The sequence below is a fragment of the Protopterus annectens genome, chromosome 2.part0 (genome assembly GCF_019279795.1).
Source record: "Protopterus annectens isolate FY-2018-M chromosome 2.part0, PAN1.0, whole genome shotgun sequence".
Classification (NCBI taxonomy): domain Eukaryota; kingdom Metazoa; phylum Chordata; order Ceratodontiformes; family Protopteridae; genus Protopterus; species Protopterus annectens.
In genome coordinates, this window is record NC_056728.1 from 523,898,847 (window position 1) to 523,923,034 (window position 24,188).

A 24,188-nucleotide genomic window follows, 5' to 3' on the forward strand; every position below is an offset into this window, starting at 1 on the left:
TTGCATAGCAAAGAGAACACATGTATATATGGGACCACAGTGGTAATTACAACAGCATGTAGGTACATTGATGGCACCATGTCACCAGTGTTGGAGTATTTAAACATAGCACATGCATAGAAACAGATTTAAATAATTATCAAACAGTAGGACATATGTCCAAACATTACAGTTAAGTCATCACGTACCAACTGATTTGGGTATTTAGTTTATTGTTGCAGATATGGTGGGGGGTGGAGATGTCAATTAACAACTAGTATATTCCTGTAGTTTGCATTACTTTCCTAGTCAGTGCTGTGATCTGTACCTTACAAGTACTGGTGCACTACCCTATTGCCTTAGTTTGAACAGTGGTATGGCTGTCGACAACTATATACATGAACTGGTTTTACATGCAGTATACACCTTTTACCTGGTATACCTGTGCAGGAATTGTTTGTTAACACTAACTAATTGTTTCTACACATACTCCCAGATTCCAGGATGATGTTATGCACATACCTGTCCATCTTTTTTACACAGACTCTGGCCATGTCTTGACCAAATGCTGGTGAACCGGGACATATGTAGACTATTGTCCTCTTCAACCTTTAGTGACTTTCAACACTCTTATACAGGATTTCGTAGACAGTTATATTATGTAGCGCAGTGTGGGTGACAGTGATGAGTGATACCTTATTATTCAGAGCAACTGCAATAATAACATTGCCATACAATACCAAAGTAAACAGTACCAGTACAGGGTATCAGTCTTTTATTTCTAGGCACAGTGTTCATATTGAACGGACCTGTGGGAGCAATGTTTGTTTGCACTCCCTGAATGTTGCCACACAAAGTACCAGAATCCACATTAGTATTATACACATACATCTCACTCTGTTACTGTATATACTCTGGTCACAGCTTGACAACATGGGGGTGTGAGATGGGACATACTTGGCTTATTACTCTCATAACATTTAGGGGAGTTGCTATTGTGAGAGGTTTGTTCTTATAGATGTGTGACAATCAGTTGTATTTCCTGTTTACTGGCTAAACATCTGGGATGATCCCACTGATTTCTCAGGGGGACAGGGTGACAGGCAGCAGATATGGGCCAATATACTGGACATTCTAGACATATCTGTACAGTTGTGAGGTATGATTCTGTATGCAGCCTACTTTCACTCCTGGGATTCAGACCATGGCTGTGTCTGCTAACAATAAAACACTGTCCATCACAGTTGTGTGTGCTATATAGATATTTCTGTATATCTCTTATCTGATTTCTGTCTATAATTCTCCTGTGGTTTTATATTCTGAGGATTTCATAGGCAGTTGTATTATGTAGCATAGTGTGGGTGACAGTGATGAGAAATACCTTATTATTTAGAGCAACTGCAGCAATAACAATGCCATACAATACCAAAGTAAACAGTACAAGTACAGGGTTTCAATCTCTTATTTCTGTGCACAGTGTTCGTATCTGACGGACCTGTGGGTGCAATGTTTGTTAGCACTACCTGAATATTGCCACACAAACTGCCAGATTCCACATTACTATTATGCACATACATCTCACTCTGTTACTGTACACACTCTGGTCACAGCTTGACAACATGGGGGTGTAGATGGGACATATTTGGCTTATTACTCTCATAACAGTTTGGGGAGTTACTAGAGGGACAGGTTTGTTCTTATAGATGTGTGACAATCAGTTGTATTTCTTGTTTGCTGCCTATATGTCTGGGACCATCCCACTAATTTCCCAGGGGGACAGAGTGACAGGCAGTGGATATGGGCCAATTTACTGGACATTCTGGACATATCTGTACAGTTGTGGGGTATGATTCTGTATGCGGACTACTACCACTCCCAGGATTCAAACCATGGCTGTGTGTGCTAAAAATACAACAGTTCACATCTCAGTTGCATGTGCTGTTTGGATTTTGTTGTCTGTCTTTTTATGGTTTTCTGTCTATGTCTCTCTAAGTTGTACTAAATGAACTCTGGGGATTACCCCAGTCATATACAGACATTCCTACACATTTTATTTGTATTGCACAGTGTGGGTAACAGTGCTTAATACAACAGTAATATTAAGTGATTGCAAATCTACATTACCATATGATACCAGAGTAAACAAATGCAGTCCAGCAGTTAGACCTTCATTGTCAGGCTATTATGCTTTTATTTACATACAACCTATATGAGACTCTTCCTGCCATATTCTCTGGTGTATGCAGTACTTGCCTTAAACAATACTGGTTTTATACAGGCAATTAACTTGCTAATACTTTTAGATTTATTTCCTATGACAGTACATGCAAGAGTATTATTAACCTGCCTCGCGTCTCAACCTCTCCAAGCGACATCCATGGGCCTCCTGGTTCGCAACCCACTCACTTCCAGGAATATTTAGCCATACCTATTCATAATATACATGAGCTGGCAATTATTAAACAGGTAGTGGAGTGATACTTACACACAGCTGGGACCTCCCCTGTATTCCTAGCCTCTTGGATCCACTGATCCAAGAGATTCCCCTTTCACCGCTTCAGGTTGGCATAGTGATGCCTGACCTGCTCACCAGTTCAGGGTATGCCAGTGACACTGGTCAGGTTACGGGCAAGACAGTCCCAGGCTTCCGCTTTGTATTGGGAAACCTGGTACTGGCCCTGCATTAGTCTTTGCTCATGGTCATTGACAAGGAGTCCTGCCATGACTCTGGACTCCTGGATGCCCCAGCACTGTGCCCGAAAGCACACACCGTCTCCCATTCCAGACATAGTGCCTGCAAGTGGAAGCTACAACCAGTTATGAGATGTATTCCCACCTGTTGGGTTTAAATAGGGCCAATTTCCTGCACTTTACCATGACTGGACGTTTTGAAAAGGCTAAGCTATGGGCAAACCTGCTTACCTAAGGTTGACATTGTTTAAAGGGGTATATCAATGGGCAAATTGAGTTAGCTGGCCTTCACATTGCTTACACCTACTAAGCTGGCCTGTGCAATGCTTAGCATTGCTTGATTTTTAATTTGCATTATATTTGCTTTTTTGCATTGATTTATTATTCATTACATGTTATATATGGGTTTGGTACCCATGATTTATGTGTACTTACACTGTATGGGGTCCTTGTGTTTTTTAGGGGATTTCAACACTTTATTACAATGACACCTCACATCTGGGCTTAATGCAGTATTCTAGTTCACATATTTATGTTATTTAGTAGGTTATACAACATAAAACTGTATATAGATTCCTTTCACATGCTAAGTTTGATTTTCCTATATTGAGGATTTGTTTGGTGATACCTCAGTCTTATGTACTGCTGTGATGGCTTAGTGGTTAACTATAGTATACAGGGTTCTGGGTTCAAGACATGCAAAAGTTGTTTATTTTGTTTCTGGCCAGAACAGCGGCTGTTGCATACAGAGTGATTAAAGCACTTTTAAGCACTTGTAAGCAGGTTTGCATGGGTTTGCATGAGGGTAAGCAATGCTAATCTCTGATTAAATATACTTACTGAGAGTTAACTTCAATATTGCTTAACCTGTGTGTGCATTGCTTACCCCCATGCAAACAGACCTAAACCCACTTACTAGTACTTACATATGCTTAATCCCGCTTACTACTGCTTAATAGCACTTACACTAGCTTACTAGTGCTTAATCCCGCTTACCACTGCACTAATTTAGACAGTAATGTCTAATAGTTCTTGGGAAGATGGGGGATTTGGAAGCTATATCGAGTTTTCATTCATTACACATTTTACCTTCCATTTGTATCCCTGTTTCCTGTGCACATATACTGTATGGGGCACATGTGATTATCTGTGGACTTTGCAACATTATGACACTGACACCTCACATCTGCATTAAATGTAGTACTCCAGTTTACAAATATATGTTATTTAATAGGTTATGCAACTAAAATATTGGTCATAAAGTTATTTGACATGGAAAATGGAATGAGCTGCAGTGGGACTCGAACCAGGAATGAGGGCATGTAAGGCGAATGCTCTGCCCACTACACTATTTCTATACTGCTTCATTTGCATATATCTTGCTTTTTATCCTCTTCTGCTATTTAAGCTGCATTAACCATAGCTAAGCAATGGACAAACCTATGCACCTACGGTTAAATTTAATTTGTTTCATAAAAAAAAAAAATGTTATATTTGTTGTTTTAACTATTGCTCTTGTACACTTGAGGGGATGTTGCTGGGGGTATGCTTACACCTATGAGCGGTCTCCCTCATTCTTTTAGGAGTTGTCTGCTGTTCTTCATTGCAGGGGGCATGTATATTCTGAGAGTTCTGCTCTCAGACACATCCCCTGCACTATTACATGCTCCATGTAAGATTAAGAGCTCAGGCAGCGTGCCTTCATTAATATGCATGGCACGCTGCCATCCTGCTCCTAAATGGCCACTTCCGTGCAGGACTAAGCTAGTCCTGCACAGGAAGATAGTGAATCCGGGAGAATGTTTAGTAACATTTTAAAATAATGAATTAATGTAGTAATGATAGTTTTAATGTTATAGGAAAGAGGGGTTTTAGACCAATCATACATCAGGTGCCAGTATTTAAATGTGTGTTTCATCAATGTATAATGTCTGATGAAGTATGACTACTGGTCCAAACGAAAGCACTTACAACACAGTTTTTATTTTAAGTATTTTAAATAAAACTTTCAAGTTTTTTAGCTGGAATTTGTTTCTTCTGCGGCTGCTATTTCATCTAATGCAAAACCTGTTATTCTATCAATTTCTAAGTTTGTAAGAGGAATATTTAAAAATTATCCCTATTTTTGGCCCTTGTACCCCCCATTATTTGTAGCTTTGTCCAGACTTTTTGCTCTAAAAGGTTCATAGGTTCATAGGTAAGTACTAGGCTATCTGCCCAAGGGCATTTATAAGCCTAGCCAGAATGTGTTGGCTTTTGCCACCCTATTAGATTAGTTCCCTGTGCCTCTGTCCAACAGAGCCATTAGTTCTCTGCGCCACTGTCCAGCACAGCCACTGCAGTGATCCCTGGGGTATATTTTCTGTTTCACATCCACCCGTCAAGGATTCTCTTGAAGAGTGTTAGTGAGGGGCTCTGCCTGATGTATATTGGAATCCTGTTCCAAAGCATGGGGAGTCTCTGGGATAGGAATCTATCCCTCCAGCATGTCCTATTTATCGTTGTGGTGAGGTTTATATCTCTAGAGCATGTGGCTCTCCGGGATTTGTTCTTTTTTTTAGATGAAGCATGTCCATCAATTCTGGGTTGGACATGGCCTTGTATGTCAGGCAGAGATCACCTCTGAGTAAGCGGTATGCAATCGAGTACAGCTGAAGTTTCTTGAGTCGGGCTGCATAGGGCATCTGTTTGAGGCCAGTAATCCTCTTGGTGAGGTACTTTTGTGGTCTTTCCAACTGTTGCAGGTGTCTTGTAAGGTACATCCCAAATGGGACATTGTATTCTATGATGGGTCTAATGAGTGATGAGTAGAGAGGCACAATAACCTATTTTGTTCTAGATGCAAACCCTTTTGTGATTAGGTGGGCCACATAGAAGGATTTTCTAACCACCTTGGCAATATGATTATCAAAGGAGAGATTACTATCTACTTGGGTCCCCAGATCCCTTATTACATTTTCTGTATTTAGGGGACTACCACCTATGTGGTAGTTCACGGGTACTTTGTTTTTTCCAAAGGGATGACTATGCACTTTTTGGCATTTAGCTTGAGGCCATGATTTTGACACCAGGTATCCATCTCAGTGAGACCCATCTGGAGGGTGTCTGTATCAGCTGGAGAATCAATTATGGCCCCTAGTTTGCAGTCATCTGCGAACTTGGTCAGCCATAGTCCTCTTATGCTTGCCTGTACCTCTGAGAAGTATATACCAAACAGGAGGGGTCCTAGGACTGAGCCCTGGAGGATGCCACTTGTAACTGGTTTAGAGTCAGACATAGAGCCTGCAACTATCACCATGTGGGTTCTATCCATGAGCCAGTCGGCAACCCATCTCATGACGTAGGGGTTTATGTTCAAGCTGGTGAGCTTTTCTATACTACTAGAATGGGGAATGGTGTCAAAAGCCTTTTCAAGCTCTAGGTAGGCTGTGTTGACCACCTTTCTCTCGTCTAATGCCTTAGTAACCATCTCAAAGAAGTCCACCAGGTTTAGGAGGCATGATCTGGCCTTAACAAAGCAAAACTGGGTAGGGTCCAAGGTTTGGAGGTTCCCAATGTCTCTGTTAATGAGTTCCATGATGATGTGTTCCATAGCCTTGCAGACCAGGCTAGTCAGGCATATAGGGCAATAGTTCCCAGGGTCCATTGTGGCTCCACCTTTGTGGAGCAGGATAACTGTTGCTGTGCACCACTCTGTGGATACGTAGCCTGTAGACAGGCTGAGTTTGAACAGTGTGTTTAGGTGAGGGGTTAGTTCATTTTGGAGCTCTTGTAAGACACAGCCTGGGACACCGTCCTGTTTTTGGCTTTGGATAGGGCTGTTTTAACCTGTTTGTCGGTGATTGATGGGGCCCTACATTCTTCTGGTATGGTTATGGGCTTTTTAGGGGGTGGGGGGGGTGAAGTTTGCACTAAACCTGTCTGCCAGAATGTTGGCAATATCAGTTGGTTCAGTGTATTTTGTGCCATTCTGCAGTAACTCAGAGCAAATCTGAGAGATTCCACGTAGGTTCTTGACATAACTAAAGAACACTTTGTGGTTATCTTTGGAGTCATTGGCAATTTTTCTTTTGAAACTAGCCTTGGATGATTTAATGAGGGATCGTAGTTTCTTGCTGATACTGATCAGGAATGTCTTTCCTTCTTGGGATTTTACTCTTTTCTGTACTAGTTTTCTCCTTCTGTTGTATAGCTTGTTTATGGCAGGGGTCCACCAGACTGGTTTCCGTTTCTTGGAGGAGTGAGTCTTGGTTTTATTTGGGATAGCACAATCTATGCATTCCTGCAGATGCTCATAGAGTGCCTTTGTAAAACTTTCAGCAGCTTGGACAGCGTTGTCCTTTAGCATGGGGGCTGTGATTCTTTCCACCTCGGTTTTAAGTAATGTGAAGTTTGCTTTTGAAAAGTTTTTCACAATGGTTTCCTTGGTTGGGGGTGGGGGCAGAATGTGGATATCCAGAGTGATTAGTCTATGGTCTGATCTAACCAGCGAAGGGTTGACCTCGGTGTGGAACACCGGTCGCCCATGTTGGTGATGACCAGGTCCAATATGTTGTTACCTCTGGTGGGGGTGTTGACCAGTTGATCCAGGGCATTCAAGTTTATAAATTCTAGGAAGCATTGGGCAAGGGAGTTAGTACTTGAGTAGTTCTCCCAGTTTATGTTTGGGTAATTGAAATTACCTAGTATTAGGGTGTTTGGTAGGCCCTTCATATTTCCCAGTGTCTCCAGAAATGCGGAATGGGGGTCCTGGGCCATGGTGGGTGATCTATAGCAAGCTACAATTTGGACTGCAGTTTTGCCCATTGTTAGTTGCACATGGATGATCTCTGATGCATTGTGCTATGCCACTAACCTGGAGGTGTGGGTATCCTTGATGAATATGGATACACCCCACCTTTTGTGTTTCGGTCCTGGTGCTGTGGCCGAAAGGTATGGTATGAGTTATAGCCTAGTAGTGCTGGGGTGCTCTCAGGAGCCTTAAACCAGGTTTCTGTTACTGCATAGATGCCGATGTTCTCCATACTGAGGAGTGCCTTGAGTGTGTGCATTTTGAGGTTTAGACTTCTGGAGTTGAGTAGCATTACCCTCAGGTTTTGGTTACTTGTGCTACTTGTGGTGGTGGGTTTGTCTTTTGAGCCTTGCCTAAAAAAGGCACTATGGGGCTGGCAAGAGCCTTGGCCAGTATTCAAAAGACTAAGGGTAGCAAGTGCAAGCCATCTCTTGAGAAGCAACGTGGCTTGTCGAGCATGTTATCCCAGGTGGACAGATACTTAATCCTTTTTGAATGACACCAGAAACTTAGCCAATTGTTGAAATTGATCATTTTTTCCTTATACTGTGGCATAATTCTTGGTGAGGGCAGGATGCTACTCAGGGTCAGGGTCATACCGGCCTGGGCTACATGATCAGAGAGCTTTTCCATGTCTCTTTTCATGTAGTCCAGGGAGGTACATCTCAGGTCATTCACACCAACATGGATAATGACAGAGTTGTATTTGTACTTATTCTGGAGTGACCTGAGTGCTTGTGTTATATGGTGGATCCTGGCACCCAACAGGCAGCTAACTGTAACCTTCTCCTTGTCCAGCCTAGTTAGTGGTACATCAGTGTGCCTGACTATAGAGTCACCTATCACTAGTGTTTTGGGTATGTTATTTTGCCTTAAGGGCTGTGATTGCGTGGCACACTGATTATGTAAAGTATGTGTTTCATGGTTGGTGATGGGGTGTGTAGGTTGCTTGGATATCTGCTTTGGAGGTCTCTGTTGCTTTTGCAGATTTTTATTTAGAGCTTCCGAGTATGTTTTCATGTACTCATGTGTGTTATTTGCCGGTGTTGGTTTAATAGGTCTATGTGAGACTGGTGGTGTGTTGCAAGCATTACCCTTCTCCTCTTGACTGTCAGTTCCAGTTTTGGGTTGAGAGAACTTTGCCTACAGTTTGGCTGTATAATTGCATCTCTCGCATATATTAGTGTTTGGTGGTAGGAGGAGAGGGTTGTCTGTGTACATGAGGCAGTTGTAACATTGCCTCAAAATGCCCAGATTCGCCAGTTGGACTGGGGAGTACACCGGAAACTGCCCTTTGGATATGCCTGAATGGGTAGAGTAAGCTGTTTTTCTGATTGGCTGGTGGGGATGAATAGAGAGCCTTGTCCTTCTGGACAGTATTGGGGGGTCTAGTGCTAGGGTTAATTAGTGCTTGCTATGAGTTTTAAGCAAGTGCTTGACTGTGAAATACATGGTTTGAGTGCTAAAGTTGAAGGTTTGTCTAGTTCCAAGGGAAAAATTGAAGAGTAGACTTCGTGGAGCCAAGAATAGTTTAACTCTAGCTAAACGGCGCTGCCCGGTGCACAAAACTGCACAAATGCATTTTTTTATAGCAGGGAAGTGAAAGAGATAGAAATTAGCCCAAAATGGCCGATAAACTACTAACTTCTGGGCTGAAATCACTCCTCCAGGGACAGACAGGCTGCTCAAAGCTCCCCTCTCTCACAGGTGAACAGAGAAACAAGGTATGGGCAACACAGAAACTTGCAACACAGCCCTGGATTCAGCAATAACATGAAAACTGGACTATACTAGTTCAGAAAGGTGTGAAAAAGTATATTTTTTTGTTTTGTTTTTTTCAGAAAATAGAGCAGACACAATCAAAATTAGCCCAAAATGGCCAATAAACTACTAACTTGTGGGCTGAAACCACTCCTCCAGGGACAGATAGGCTGCTCAATGCTTCCCTCTCTCACAGGTGAACAGAGAAACTTCCTTCTACCCAAGTAAGGTATAGGCAACACAGAAACTTGTAACTCAGCCCTGGATTCAGCAATAACCTAAAAACTGGACTGTACTAGTTCAGAAAGGTGGGTAACAAGTATATATATATATATATATATATATATATATATATATATATATATATTTTTTTTTTGTTTTTTTTCAGAAAATCAAATCAAAACAATACTTTAAATGCACAGAAAAGGTTGAGAGGTATGCTGTCTGGTAATGGTTATGATGTTACTCATTGCCTGCATTATAGTAAATTTAACAATGTTTTAGTACTGAAGAAGAAAGAAAGTTACAAACATTTATTTTACACAGGGTTTACTAAGATAAAAACAAATCAGTTACAGCCACATTTATGCTGAATATGGCATAATAATCCAGATTTGGACAGTCATTGAAGATCAGCCTGGGAAGGATGTGAGTGATTAGCCAAGCTTAGCTCATGTCCTTAGAGGAAGTGTAGTCAGTGAAAATATCAGTACTGGAATGTTACAAGATAAAGGGCCCATACTGTGCTATGCTCAGTATTGTGCTTCTTTTCTCTGGATCAAAGGCATAATTCCATTCAAAGAACACATGAACTCCAGCTGAGCTTCACAAGTGCAGCTCAAAGTACTTTGTGTATTTCCCCTCACCTGTTGGCCAACAACTGAGGGATGTTGGAAGCACTAAAAACATTTAGAACATTTCATTGCATGATAATAACTCTTCCCAGCTGTTATTTCTCCTTTCTAGCTTCTTCCAGTGCCAAGAGTGGGGAGGCTTGAATGAGGCAATATGGAACAAGTTCTGCAGGTTGTAGGAGCATGAGGACAAAAATATAATAAAAATGGAACAAGTAAAAGATACAGAAGACATGAGATTTTGGAAGTTCTGCAAAGGCTATTACCTTACAGCTAATGAAACGAGAGACAAACCATCTTGCTTGCCCACCGATCCTCTTAAGGTAGCTTACAGGATATAACAAAGCCAAAAAAGAAGCAAAAGTGATATAGAAATAGTTTCTGCTGAAAATGAGTCAATACCCTTGTAACTGATGATGGTGGAGTTGATGTCAGTTGCCTTTACTGGATTTGGTGAGATGATGCTGAAGCATCAGTCCAATCTGAACCTGGCTACAATATGGGTTTCTAGTAAGGGATCTTCTAAGCATCTGCTCAAGTGAATTACTATGTAAAAATATCCATGAAGTAGACCCTTCTTACCACTACATTGTTGCAAGAACTGGTATGCTCATCTCTCACAGAGCAGATAGAACTGATTCTGTTTTTTTTTTCTGTGAATATCAACTCCCTTGGAATTCCACCACCATACTCTTATTTACTAATGTTATTCCTCTTTTTCACTCTTGCTAATGCTTGCATCATCTTTATCATCTACAGTTTTTTTGGTACCAAGTCCATCAATTAAACTGCTCTCAGAACTTTCTTCATCAGCCGAAACAAAGATGGCAACTATCAACTTGGCTTCTTATCACAAAAGAAAATGTGCTCAATAATGCAAAATATGAAGAACTATTCCCTTAATGAATGACAAGGTTACTTGAACAAGCCTCCTATTTAAGGAATATTTCTTCTTAAAGATAAATTCAATTATGTCGTCACAGTGGGAGAGAAATAATCCCTCAGACACTTTGTTTCAGTGCTGTCTGTCCCTAAAGCTGCGAGCAAGACATAAATTGTTTCTATAAGACATTAGAGGGGATTGTGACATTTTATAACTAGTTGGTAAAAAGTGAGCTGAATACCTAAAATATAATTACCGCTATCTTGACTGATCCTCTATATTTGAATGTTTTGAGGATATGATTAAATAAAATGGCTTCCCTATAGTATTTAAACACTGGCCATTAATGAAGTGCTTAACACATGCAGACCTACACAGAATTTTTAAACAGACTGACTTTAAATTCAAAATGCTTGGAATCCCTTCATGTACTTCATACCAGGAACAGATATAGCTCCCTTCAGAGCCAGAATATAAAGATTTAGATATGTTTTTGAAAAAAATATATTTCTCTGTTTGTCAACCAGTGAGAGTTCTTAGTTATTCAAGACTTATGCTGCAACATTCTACACCAGTTTCTGTAGTATGAATGCTTTATCACAGAGTCTGATAAGACATCAGATCTGGCAGGTTTTGTTATTTCCGCCAGTAAAATGGATACTGGTATAGTCTAGGGCACATATGACTCCATGAATATGGCACGTCTAGCAGAAATTACATACTTTTTCACAAAATGGCAAGGGTTTCTATATACTGTGCCTTATTTTGAGAACATAAAAAATATTATCAGTGGCATGTCTTTCTTTCTGACTTTATTTGGCAAGCTAATGAAAAACTTGTGCAAACTTTTATCAGCACATTTGCTCTTTTATATATTTCAATCTTCCTCCCCTTAACTTTATGGCAATCAATATGTGCTGCTGTTGCCAACAAGACACATGAGTACAGTAGAAATGCTTTACATCCACACCTTTTCATATTCTAACAGTCTCATTATGCATTAACCAGTGCTTCAGTCTTATTCAGTTATGTTATGTTCATGATACTACACATGTAGACTACCAGGAAAATGTTCATTGGTATAATTAATACCTTACATCTTTTTTTCACTTTTGATTGGATTTGTATATCAGTTATTTTCATATTTATGTATGATAAATGAGTTTGTTCCCTAATTAAGCCACATCAACATGAGTTTTGTTTTCTTTCTTAAGATAGTAGAAATATTTGTTCATTGATAACATGTTTGTTTAAGCTAGATATTTTTTTTCCAGATCATTAAGCACTACGTACTTTTAAAAATGGTTAAGTCTTTCATTGTTTCATCTTGTTTGGATTAACCTTCTTGTTACCTACTGACTGGATTGAGAGCATTTTTTCCAGAAAGGTCACCTTCGAGTTTTATCATCTGGGTGTTACTGATTCATCATCCTCTCTTCTGTCCTTAGCTGAGTGTCCCTGTCCTGACTTGAGGAGTTCTTCTAATTTAGAATATCCCCCAGATTCACTATACGTCTGTGCAGGACTAACTTAGTCCTGCATGGAATCGGTCTTTTAGGAGCAGGACGGCAGCACTCCAGGCATATTAATGAAGGCGAGCTGCCTGAGCTCCTAAACATACATGGAGTGTGTACAAGTGCAGGGGGCATGACTGAGAGCAGATCTCTCAGAATATACATGCCCATGCAATCAAGAACAGCAGTTTAGGATTAAGAATAAGCAAGACCACTCATAGGTGTTTGCATCCCCCAAGCAACATCCCCCCAAGTTTATAAGAGCAATAGTTAAAATATGAAATATAAACAAGCTTTTTTTTTTTTTATGAAACAGATAAAATTTAACCATAGGTGCATGGGTTTACCTATCGCTTAGCTACATTTATTGCACAAGAGGATAAAAATCAAGATATATGCAACTGAAGCGGTACTGTAATAGTGTAGTGGGCAGAGCATTTGCCTTATGAGCAGTCATTCCCTTTTCGAGTATCAATCCAGTACATTCCATTTTCCATGTCAAATCACTTTATGATCAATATTTTTTATTGCATACCCCACTAAATAACATATATTTGTGAACTGGAGTACCACATTAAATGCAGATGTGAGGTGTCATTGTCATAATGTTGTAAAATCCACAGATAATCACAAGTGCCCCATATAGTATATGTACACATGAGAGGATACAAATTGAAGGTACAATTTGTAATGAATGATAAAATCATAGAGTTTCCAAATCAACAACCTTCCAAAGAACCATTTTACATTATTGTCTAAATTAGTGCGAGGGTAAGCAGGAGTAAGCACTATTAAGCAAGAGTAAGCATATTTAAGCAGTAGTAAGTGGGTTTAAGCCCATTTGCAAGGGGTAAGCAATGCGCACACAGGTTAAGCAATACTGAAGCTAACACTCAGTAAGCATATTTAACTGGAGGTTAGCATTGCTTACCTTCACGGAAACCTGCACAAATCCACTTACAATTGCTTAAAAGTGCCTTAATTACTCTGTATGCAACAGCCGCTGTTCTAGCCAGAAACAAAATAAACATCCATTGCAGGTCTTCAACGCAGGACCCTGCACACTTTAGTCAGAGTAGTTAACTACTAAGCCATCACAGCAGTACATACGAGTGAGGTATCACCAAATAGATCCTCACTATAGGAAAATCAAACTGAACATGTGAAAGGAATCTATATACAGTTTTATGTTGTATAACCTACTACATAATATAAATATGTGAAATGGAGTACTGCATAAAGCCCAGATGTGAGATGTCATAAAAAATAAAGCAATGCTAAGCATTGCACAGCCCAGCTTACTAGGTGTAAGCAATGCCTAGGCCAGCTAAATCAGCTTGCCCATTGGTATACACCTTTAAGCAATGCCAATCTCAGGTAAGCAGGTTTGCCCACAGTTTAGCATTTTCAAAACCATCCAATCATGGCAAAGTGTGGGAAATCGGCCCTATTTAAACCCAACAGGTGGGATTACATTTCATAACTGTTTGCAGATTCTTCCTGTACACACTATGACTGGTATGGGAGAGGGTGTGTGCTTTTGGGTGCAGTGCTGGGGCATCCAGGAGTTCAGAGTCATGGCAGGACTCCTCATGAAAGATTATGACCAGAGACTTCTGCAGGGCCATTATCAGGATTCCCAATACAAAGCGGAAGCCTGGGACCATCTCGACCGTGACGTCACCAGTGCCACTGGCATACCCTAAACTGGTGAGCAGGTCAGGCATCACTATCCTGACCTGAAGTGGAGAATGGGAGATCTTTTGGATCAGTGGATCCAAGAGGCTAGGAGGACAGGGGATGTCCCAGCCATGTGTAAGTATCGGTCCACTACCTGTTTAATAATTGCCAGCTCATGTATATTATGGATAGGTATGGCTAAATATTCCTCTTATATCTTTTACAGTGGTAAATGAGTGGGCTGCGAACCAGGAAGCCCATGCCTGTAGATTGAAGCAGTTGCGACACGAGGCAGATTAGTAATACTCTTGCATTTACTATTATAGGAAATAAATCTAAAAGTAGTAGTAAGTTAATTGCCTGTATAAAACCTGTATTGTTTAAGGCATGTACTGCATACACCAGAGAATATGGCAGGAAGAGTCTTATGTAGGTTGTATGCAACTAAAAGAATAATAGCCTGACAATAAAGGTCTAACTGCTGGACTGCATGTATTTACTCTGGTATCATGTGGTAATGTAGAGTTGCAATCTCTTATTAGTACTGTTGTATTAAGCACTGTTACCCACACTGTGCTACACAAATAAAATGTGTAGGAATGTCTGTATATGATTGTTGTAATCCCAAGAAGTCATATAGTACAACTTAGAGAGATGAGAGAGACTTAGACAGAAAAGAGTGAAAAGATAGACAACATAATCCAAATAGCACACTCAAATGAGATGTGATCTGTTGCATTTTTAGCACAAACAGCCATGGTTCAAATCCTGTGAGTGGTAGTAGGCTGTATGCAGAATTATACCCCACAACTGTACAGATATGTTCAGAATGTCCAGTAAATTGGTCCATATATGTTGTCTGTCCTCCTGTGCCCCTGGCAAATCAGTGGGATGATCCCAGACGTTTAGGCAGCAATTAAGAAATACAGCTGATTGTCAGACATCTATGAGAACAAACCTGTCACTCTAGCAACTCCCCAAAATGTTATGAGAGTAATAAGCCAAGTATGTCCCATCTCCACCCCCGTGTTGTCAAGCTGTGAGCAGAGTGTGTGCAGTAACGGAGTGGGACACATGTGCATAATTCTAATGTGGAATCTGGTAATATGTGTGGCAACATTCAAGTAGTGCTAACAAACATTGCCCCCACAGGTCTGTCAGATATGAAAACTGTGCCTAGAAATAAAAGATTGATATCCTGTACTGGTACAGTTTACTCTTGTATTGTATGGCATTGTTAGTGTTGCAGTTGCCCTGGGTAATACGGTATTACCCATCACTGTCATCCACACTGTGCTACATAATAAAACTGTTTAGGAAATCCTGTATAAGAGTGTTGTAACTACAGGGTCAAATTGTAAAACCACAGGAGAATTATAGACAGAAATCAGACAAGAGATACACAACAATATCTATATAGCACACTCAGCTGTGATGGACACTGTTATATTTTTAGCAGACACAGGCATGGTTCAAATCCTGGGAGTGGTAGTAAGCTGTATGCAGAATCATACCCCACAAGTGTACAGAATTGTCAAGAATGTCCAGTTAACAGCCCATATATGCTGGCTGTTACCTTGTCCCCCTGGCATATCAATGTGCTAATCTCTGACATGTAGGCAGCATTTCATGTCATATAACTGACCGTCAGGCCTGTACATATTTGGAAAATGTCAATGAAAACAAACCTGTCATTGTACAAATCACCAAAGGTTTAAGAGCACAATAGTCAAAATATGTCTTGGTTCACCTGCATGTGGTCAAGACATGCCCAGAGTGTGTGCAATAAGAGATGGATAGGTATGTGCATAACATTAAAATGGAAGCTGGGAATATGTGTAGAAATAGTTAAGTAGTGTTAACAAACAATACCTCTACAGGTATACCAGGTAAGAGGTGTATACTGCAGGTAAAACTCAGTTCATGTATATATTTGTCTACATCCATACCACTATCCAAAATAAGGCCATAGGGTAGTGTATTAAAACCTGTAAGGTACAGATCAGAGCACTGACTAGGAAAGTAATGAGAACTACAAGAATATACTAGTTAATTGACATCTTTCTCTCTCCCCCACCATATCTAACTTAATCGGTATGTGCTCCATTAAATCTATTGTTGGGACATATGCCCTATTGTTTGATAAATACTTAAATTTGTTCCTATGCATGAGCCATGATGAAATACTCCCACATTGGTGGCATGCTGCCATCAATGTCCCTGCATGCTGTTGTAATGGCCACTGTGGTTCCATATATGCATGTGTTCTGATTGCTATGACTCTGTTCCATATCTGGTGTTTCGGGTTAATTGGAATATCTATGCATGCTGTTATACCTAATCCTGGAATGTGTTGACTATTACTAACCCACATATGTTGTACATTTGATAACCATAGCACATTTGGGAAGGCTGGTCCCAGTAGACCCACCTGTCCCACCACAAACTGGCAGTGGCACCGGGCACCAGCATGTCTGGGGCCCACCCCGGGACCTCCTCGTCCACTGGTCCTGCACCACATTTGGGCGCAACTGCCTCAGGGGATGGGACTCATCCCCCTAGGAGTGGGCACTGACAGGACACTGTCACCCACCACCATGTCCAGGGCGTGGTGCATTGTGAGATCTGCAGGGTGTTTGGATATCTGCTTGATGGCCACATGTTGCAACTAGAGGGTCGGCCTAGACCTCCTACTCATCCCCCAGCACAGCCACCTTCAGGGCTGTGAAGGTGCAGTAGCGACTGCCCATGGGTGGGGACCTCAGTCCCACTGAATCCACTAGGGAGCTCATGGGTTTCCGATTTCCAAACCCCCCCATCAAGGTTTTTACCCACACATGTCATATACTGCCCCTGTATGCTGTCTTGTCTGTTATCCTACCCAAACTACCTCCCCAAATATACCTACTATCCCTCTGCAACATCTCACTCTCACCTGGAAAAAAAAGGGCATTCTGTTCCAAAAAAAAAAAAACTCGCCCCATACATAGCTGTCCATTTTGCACACATGTTACTGGACAAGTAATCTGGTCTAATTGGCTTCACAACATATTATTCTTGTCGTCACCCTTCTCTCAGGGGTTTGAGTGTCCAAATGTATCTCCAAATTCAGTGTATATACATAGCTGTTGCTGTAGACAAAATGGGCAGCTATGGACCTTCCCTACACATGTCCTGCACATCCCTAGCTATTTTCCCTACTGTCTTTCCCTCTTGGTGCCCCTTTTTCACCACTTTCTTATCAACCCTTTTTTCTTTTCCTTTAAAGAAATTAGCACGGAGGTAGGTGGGAGTAAGCACTTTTAAGCAGCACTAAGTGGGTTTACCCTTGTTTGCACAGGGGTAAGCAACGCCTACACAGGTTAAGCAATTGAAAAGCTAAATCAGTATAAGAAACTGTAACCGGATGGTAGCAGTGCTTACCTCCACTCAAACTCATGCCAACCCGCTTACAACTGCTTAAAAGTGCCATAATCACTCTGTATCCAACAGGCCTTGTTCTGCCCAGCAACAAAATAAACAGCCTCTGTAAGGCTCGAACACAGGATCCTACACACAATAGCCAAAGTGATTTAACACTAAGCCATATAAAATATACATAATCTTACTGTTTTCACAAACATATCATCCAGCACAGTCAGGCAACAGTACAGAAAATGTATTTATACATGTAGATATGTGTGTGTGTGTGTGTGTGTGTGTATTTATATCTATATCTATAGCTATATATATATATATATATATATATATATATATATATATGTATATATATATATATATATATATATATATATATATATATATATATATATATATATATATATATATATATATATATATATATATATATATATATATATATATATATCCATATATAAATCTCTCTCTCTCTCTCTCTCTCTGTATATATATATATATATCTATATATATATATATATATATATATATATATATATATAATATATATAATAAATAATATATATATAAATATATTTATATACATATGCATACATATGCATACAGCTATAGGGTCTATATTGAATCAGTGAATGCTAAAAAAGCAAATGCTGATTCATTGACCCTATTTCAGTGAATTCTGAAAATCCCGAACACCCACAACAGCAATTTTTTTCTAAGGGAAAAAAATCGCTGAGCTGGTTTCGGGAGTTTGCTATTTCCTCCACTGTGGTGTGATCTTGAAGTTGGTATATTTAAGTAGGGGGGTGCAGGGGGTACAGCCCCCCACATTAAATACTGTTTTAAGTTTTTTTTTTTTGTTTGTTTTTGTGGAACAGCGATTTTTTTCCCTGTGAAAAAAAATCACTGTTCCGAATGTTCGGCATTTTCAGCATATGCTGAATTAGGGTCAATGAATAAGTGTTTGCTTTTTTAAGCTTTCGCTTATATAATATAGACCCCAGCTATAGATATGTATGTCTACATACATATATATATATATATATATATATATATATATATATATATATATATATATATATATATATATATATATATATATATATATATTTAGCAATATATATATATTTAGCAATATATATATATATATATATATATATATATATATATATATATATATATATATATATATATATATATATATATATATATATCTATGTATATACAGATATATATCTATAGATATAAAAGAGGACATAACAAATACATATATGACCAAAGGCACCGTTAATGGGGGTGAGGGTGCCCAAGCTAAATATGTCCTGCAAGTATTGATATCACCACCTCCCCCAAAGCAAAACAGATCTGCCCTGCAATACAATACAAACTGTTGCAAGTCACATACCCAGGACCCAACACAACATGGGCACAAGACGTTAACAGTAATTCATCCCACTTGTATGATGCCAGGATGGTATCAATAACATATCATGCAGTACACTCTGGCTACCACAGGGAATGTACAATGTGGAAGCAATAAACATTCCAAAAATACATATGCACACACACACACACACACACACACACACACACACACACACACACACACACACACACACACACACACATACATATATAAGCAGATACATATATATATATATATATATATATATATATATATATATATATATATATATATATATGTAACTACACATACGCACACACACAGATATGTATAGGAACTTACATATTTAGAGGGTGCACACCATACTGAACAGCCAGTTTTCCTACAGTTGCCACCTTATCAAATGGACAGTGTATGAGTCACCCATACAAAAGACAATTGTTGCCTGAAACATATACCCACAGAGAAGTCAAAGGATATGACACCACACACAGGTTTGCGTACACAAGAAAGTTTTATTTGTGTACTATCACAGTTGTATATGCCATGTAATATAGCTGTTTATACTTTGTAATGCATACAAACAGATAAATGCAACTCTCAATCAGATCATTTAATTCAGTAATCTGAAAGCATAACATATGTTCCTGTCCAGGCCAAGGCCTACAAGTAGTACAACAGTAAAGACAGACTGGGCCACAGGATAACAATCAAGAAACAGTAAGTAATGCAGATGTATAGTCCAGCAGCCTCTAACTACACTCTGTATGCAATCCCTAGGGGGAAAAGACATAAGCTGACACAATGGGATGTATCTGTCACATAACAATGCATAACTGAAACCATCACAATCACACTGACAAACAGAACGGTCTGTATGGCAGTAAGCAGTAGGCCAGCAATTTTCCTAAGGTTTAATGTATGGTAATGTACATCCATACACCTTAAGGCAGCTTACTCCTGATATCCCTCACATGTTGTAACAGCCTAGATTATTTATGGTGCACACCCCCCATAGACTGACTTACAGGGTTATATAACACTGTTACATACACTGACCTCTGGACTGCAGAAGGGCACACATGTTTTGAGCAGATGAAGCCTACATATATATGGACCCAACCCCACAATATGTGTGGGGGCCACAAGACACTGCAATGATGGCAGCAATGTCAGGGTACTGTAATTGATCGCGCTTAAAGTCTATTATTAAACTTGTTTCTCTTGTGAAGAAGGGTCCGGGTACCGTTTTTGTGGATTTACTAGTTGGTGATTCTGCGATATTTCTTAGCAATGTCAGCATGACATAATCACAGGCCACTACATAACAGCACCTGACTGAATGTCATATGCACAACGCCTGGTATGTAGGTGGAGGACAGAGGCTGGAACACAGGCCCATATGTGAAATAGTGTTGTCATACACCGAGCAAGTTGGTGGCATAACAGGATAGTCTGCAACATACCCTTAGTCAGGAATATGAAGTCAGAAACACAAATGGATGTAGCCGTGTACTGATAGCACTCAACACACACACACTGCCAGTGATATATCTGACCCAATACCTGTGTGGTGGACAGACAAAACAAAACAGGCACACCTCTGGCTATCATGTGGATAGGCCCACAGTCGAGAGCTATGTAGACAGACTGCATTCCATGTTAAACTAGTATGTACACACAAACCCTGTAACACTGGTGCTATACAATGCTTATAACAACACTACTCACACTCTGTCTGTAGTTCTGAAACCTTATACAAATATGTAGCTGGCCTGAGTCTGCAAGTCCTGTTGTAAGAGGTATTGCTACCTGCTGTCTGTAACACTGCTGCCCACACACAGGAAGGATGTCCACCATACAGGAAAGGTAAAAGGACCATGCCCACATGATGTAGGAATTTATAGTAATGGGTTGCCATGACAGTGGTAATTGGAAGTACTACACAGCATGCTGCATGCAGGTAGTGAGTGGAGGACACAGATTGGTGCAGAGGCCTTCACCTGATCATGTGCATCACCTACAGAATCCATGCAGCAATCTATTCAAAGCAGTTCAATCCATTCACTGAAGTGAGAGAGAGAGAGAGAGAGAGAGAGAGTGAGTGAAACAAACAAACAAACAAACTAAGAAAGAAAGAAAGCAGGCAGGCTGAAGGCCAAGGCAAAGGAAAAAAAAAACTTACAAGCAAACTATCCAGAAGAGACCTCATTCCCACAACAGGTATGTGAACATATATATGCATGTAATTGACTGTAATACTTGGTCCATAATAATGGGATAGATGATGTTGAATGATTTATATGTGCCATCAGGTATTGTTGTTGTAATGATGTTCAGTTGAACAACTGCTATGGACAACAGAGTCTGTCCCTGTGGGTAGTGGGCCATACCCATCAACTGTGCAGAGCAGCACTGACTGACAAGATGTAAGCCATCATAGTGTGTGTTGTGTAATGGAAAACATGTATATTACTGTGGCCAATAGCTGGTGGTGGAAGTAATGCCATAATGATGGACACGTGGGTTCCAGAGCCCACCACTTGCAGAACACTCAAGTTAGCATGTAATGTAGCATGCTAAATATGGCTTACCTGCAATCTGTCCCTATATATATATATATATATATATATATATATATATATACCCCCCTAATGTTAGACTGTGTCCATATGTGGCACCTGTCTGTGTTGTAGCAAGGCAGAACAGTGCAGCTGTGCAGGAAGGAGAGTTATAGATTGTGGACCTGATGTCTGAATGTACCCCATATATATATATATATATATATATATATATATATATATATATGTGTGTGTGTGTGTATACATATATCTACATATGTATATACATATATATATATATATATATATATATATATATATATATATAGGTCTAACTAAAAATGCCGAAAGTCCACAATGCCGATGACAAGAACACAGACACCAAAAGATCGGCAGCAGAGATGATCGACAGTTGAAAATCCTAACACTGAGAACACCGACATGTTTAGGTAAGTGTGCGATAGTGATGGACTGTAGGGTTAGGGGCAGATTAAGTGAGTTAGGGTTAGGGAGCAGGTCAGGTGAGTGTGCGATAGTCACAGACTGTAGGATTAGGGGTGGGTTAAGTGAGTTAGGGTTAGGGCACAGGTTAGGTGAGTGTGCGATTGTGACAGACCTTAGGGTTAGGGTTTGGGTTAAGGTTAGTGCATAGATAGTTGTGTATGTAAGGTTTAGTGTAGGTTTGCAAGGTTTTTGGTGTGCTTGTGTTGTGTGTGTGCTTTTTGGACAGGGGATTTGTTTTGTTTGTTGACTGTCAGGATTGTGGTTTGTCAGGCATGTGAAGTTTTGTGTTTGTGAACTTTTGATTTTGTGGTGTCGGTGATTTCTTTGTCGGTGTTTTAGCATGTAGGTATTATCAGGTAGACCTATATATATATATATATATATATATATATATATATATATATATATATATATATATATATATATACATGTATGTCTACAGATATACAGACACCTATATGTATACATATATTTTATATGTATATATATATATATATATATATATATATATATATATATATATATAAAAACACATATATACAACATCATATATATTTCTAGACACACACACACACACACACACACTCACATATATATATATGTGTGTGTGTGTGTGTGTGTGTGTGTGTGTGTGTGTGTGTGTGTGTGTGTGTATGTTTACATATATACAAACGCACACATATGTATATAAATAGATGTCCTCTATATTTGTATCACAGTGCTGTATGCTATGTGTGAGGGAACATCACACATATCAATACACACATATATATAAAGCAGTAAGTGTGTGCAACATGGACAGTTATGTGGCATGCGAACCCCTTGTTGGGACCACATTGCCCTTGTCTGTGAAGGTGGGAATGGTAATCTGGGGAAGGATAGCAGGTATATTTGTGGAGGTGGGTTGGGTTGCTAGGTAGAGAGGACAGCCTACAGGGGTGGTATATGACACATGTGGTAAGTAAACACCTTGGATGGTGGGTGGTGTCTGCAATGTGGAAGCCCCATGAGTCTCCATATGGAAACAATGGGAACAAGGCCCCCAGCTTTTGCCAGTCACAACAGCAGCTTCATGGCCCTGAAGTTGTCTGCGCTGGAGTCTGAGCAGGAGGAGCATGTGGACTCTGTGATTGTATACTGAGGGCCTCAAGGTGCTGTAGCACATCTCCAAGTCTCTGTGGAGCTCTCTATGCCACTGACCCTGGACCTGGCCTCTGGTGACAGGATCATGTCTGTGTGTGCCCCCAGGGGGGACTCCATCCCCTGAGGTGGTTCCACCTGAAGGTAGTGCAGGACCCATAGAGAGGAGGCCCCAGGGTGGGTCCCACATGTGATGTGTCCTGGTAACATGGCCAGATGAGGTAGGAGTGGTGGTTCTGCTGGCAGCTGTTCCCTAAACATGCTATTGTGTCACTTGTATAGAACATATGTGGGTATTAATAGTCTACACAATCCTGGATCTTGTCCAACAGCATGCATAGATATCCCCAATAACACAAAACAACAGATGTGCATCAATCACATAGCAAACAGACCACATGCATATATGGAACCATAGTGGCCCTTACAATGGCATGCAGGTGACATTGTCCATAACAGACCAGCAATTATAGTGTCCCCACAGGGAACATGGCTACAAACACATAGCACAAAGTGTGGTACAATATGATAAATGTCCCAATGGTAGGTAAGCTGTAGCCATACATATTGAGTTGTGTGAACAGTTTGTTGTCACAGATATGGTGGGAGGGAGACAGAGATGTGTATTAAGAACTAGGGTAACCTTTCTGTATGAGTTGCTCAGACCTGTTTCTATCTTAATGTCTTCCAGACAAGATGCCAAACAGCAGGTTACCTGTGTATTCAGTGGACGAAAATTAGGTCATCATCAACCACATGGTGCAGCCCTACCAGGTGCTGTTTGGAAGGATAGCCCATGAGCAGCAGGAGCAGATCGCCCTGTGGAACAATCTAGTATACAAGGTCAATGATGTCAGCCTGCATAACCGCAGTAATGAGCAGGTCTGGCATCATTGCCGTGACCTGCTTCACAATGCCCACTGGTGTGCTGCTGCATTCTGGGGGGATCACCTCACAACAGGGGGGGTCATGCCATCCATCCTCTCCTGACACGTGTTGAGGAGCTC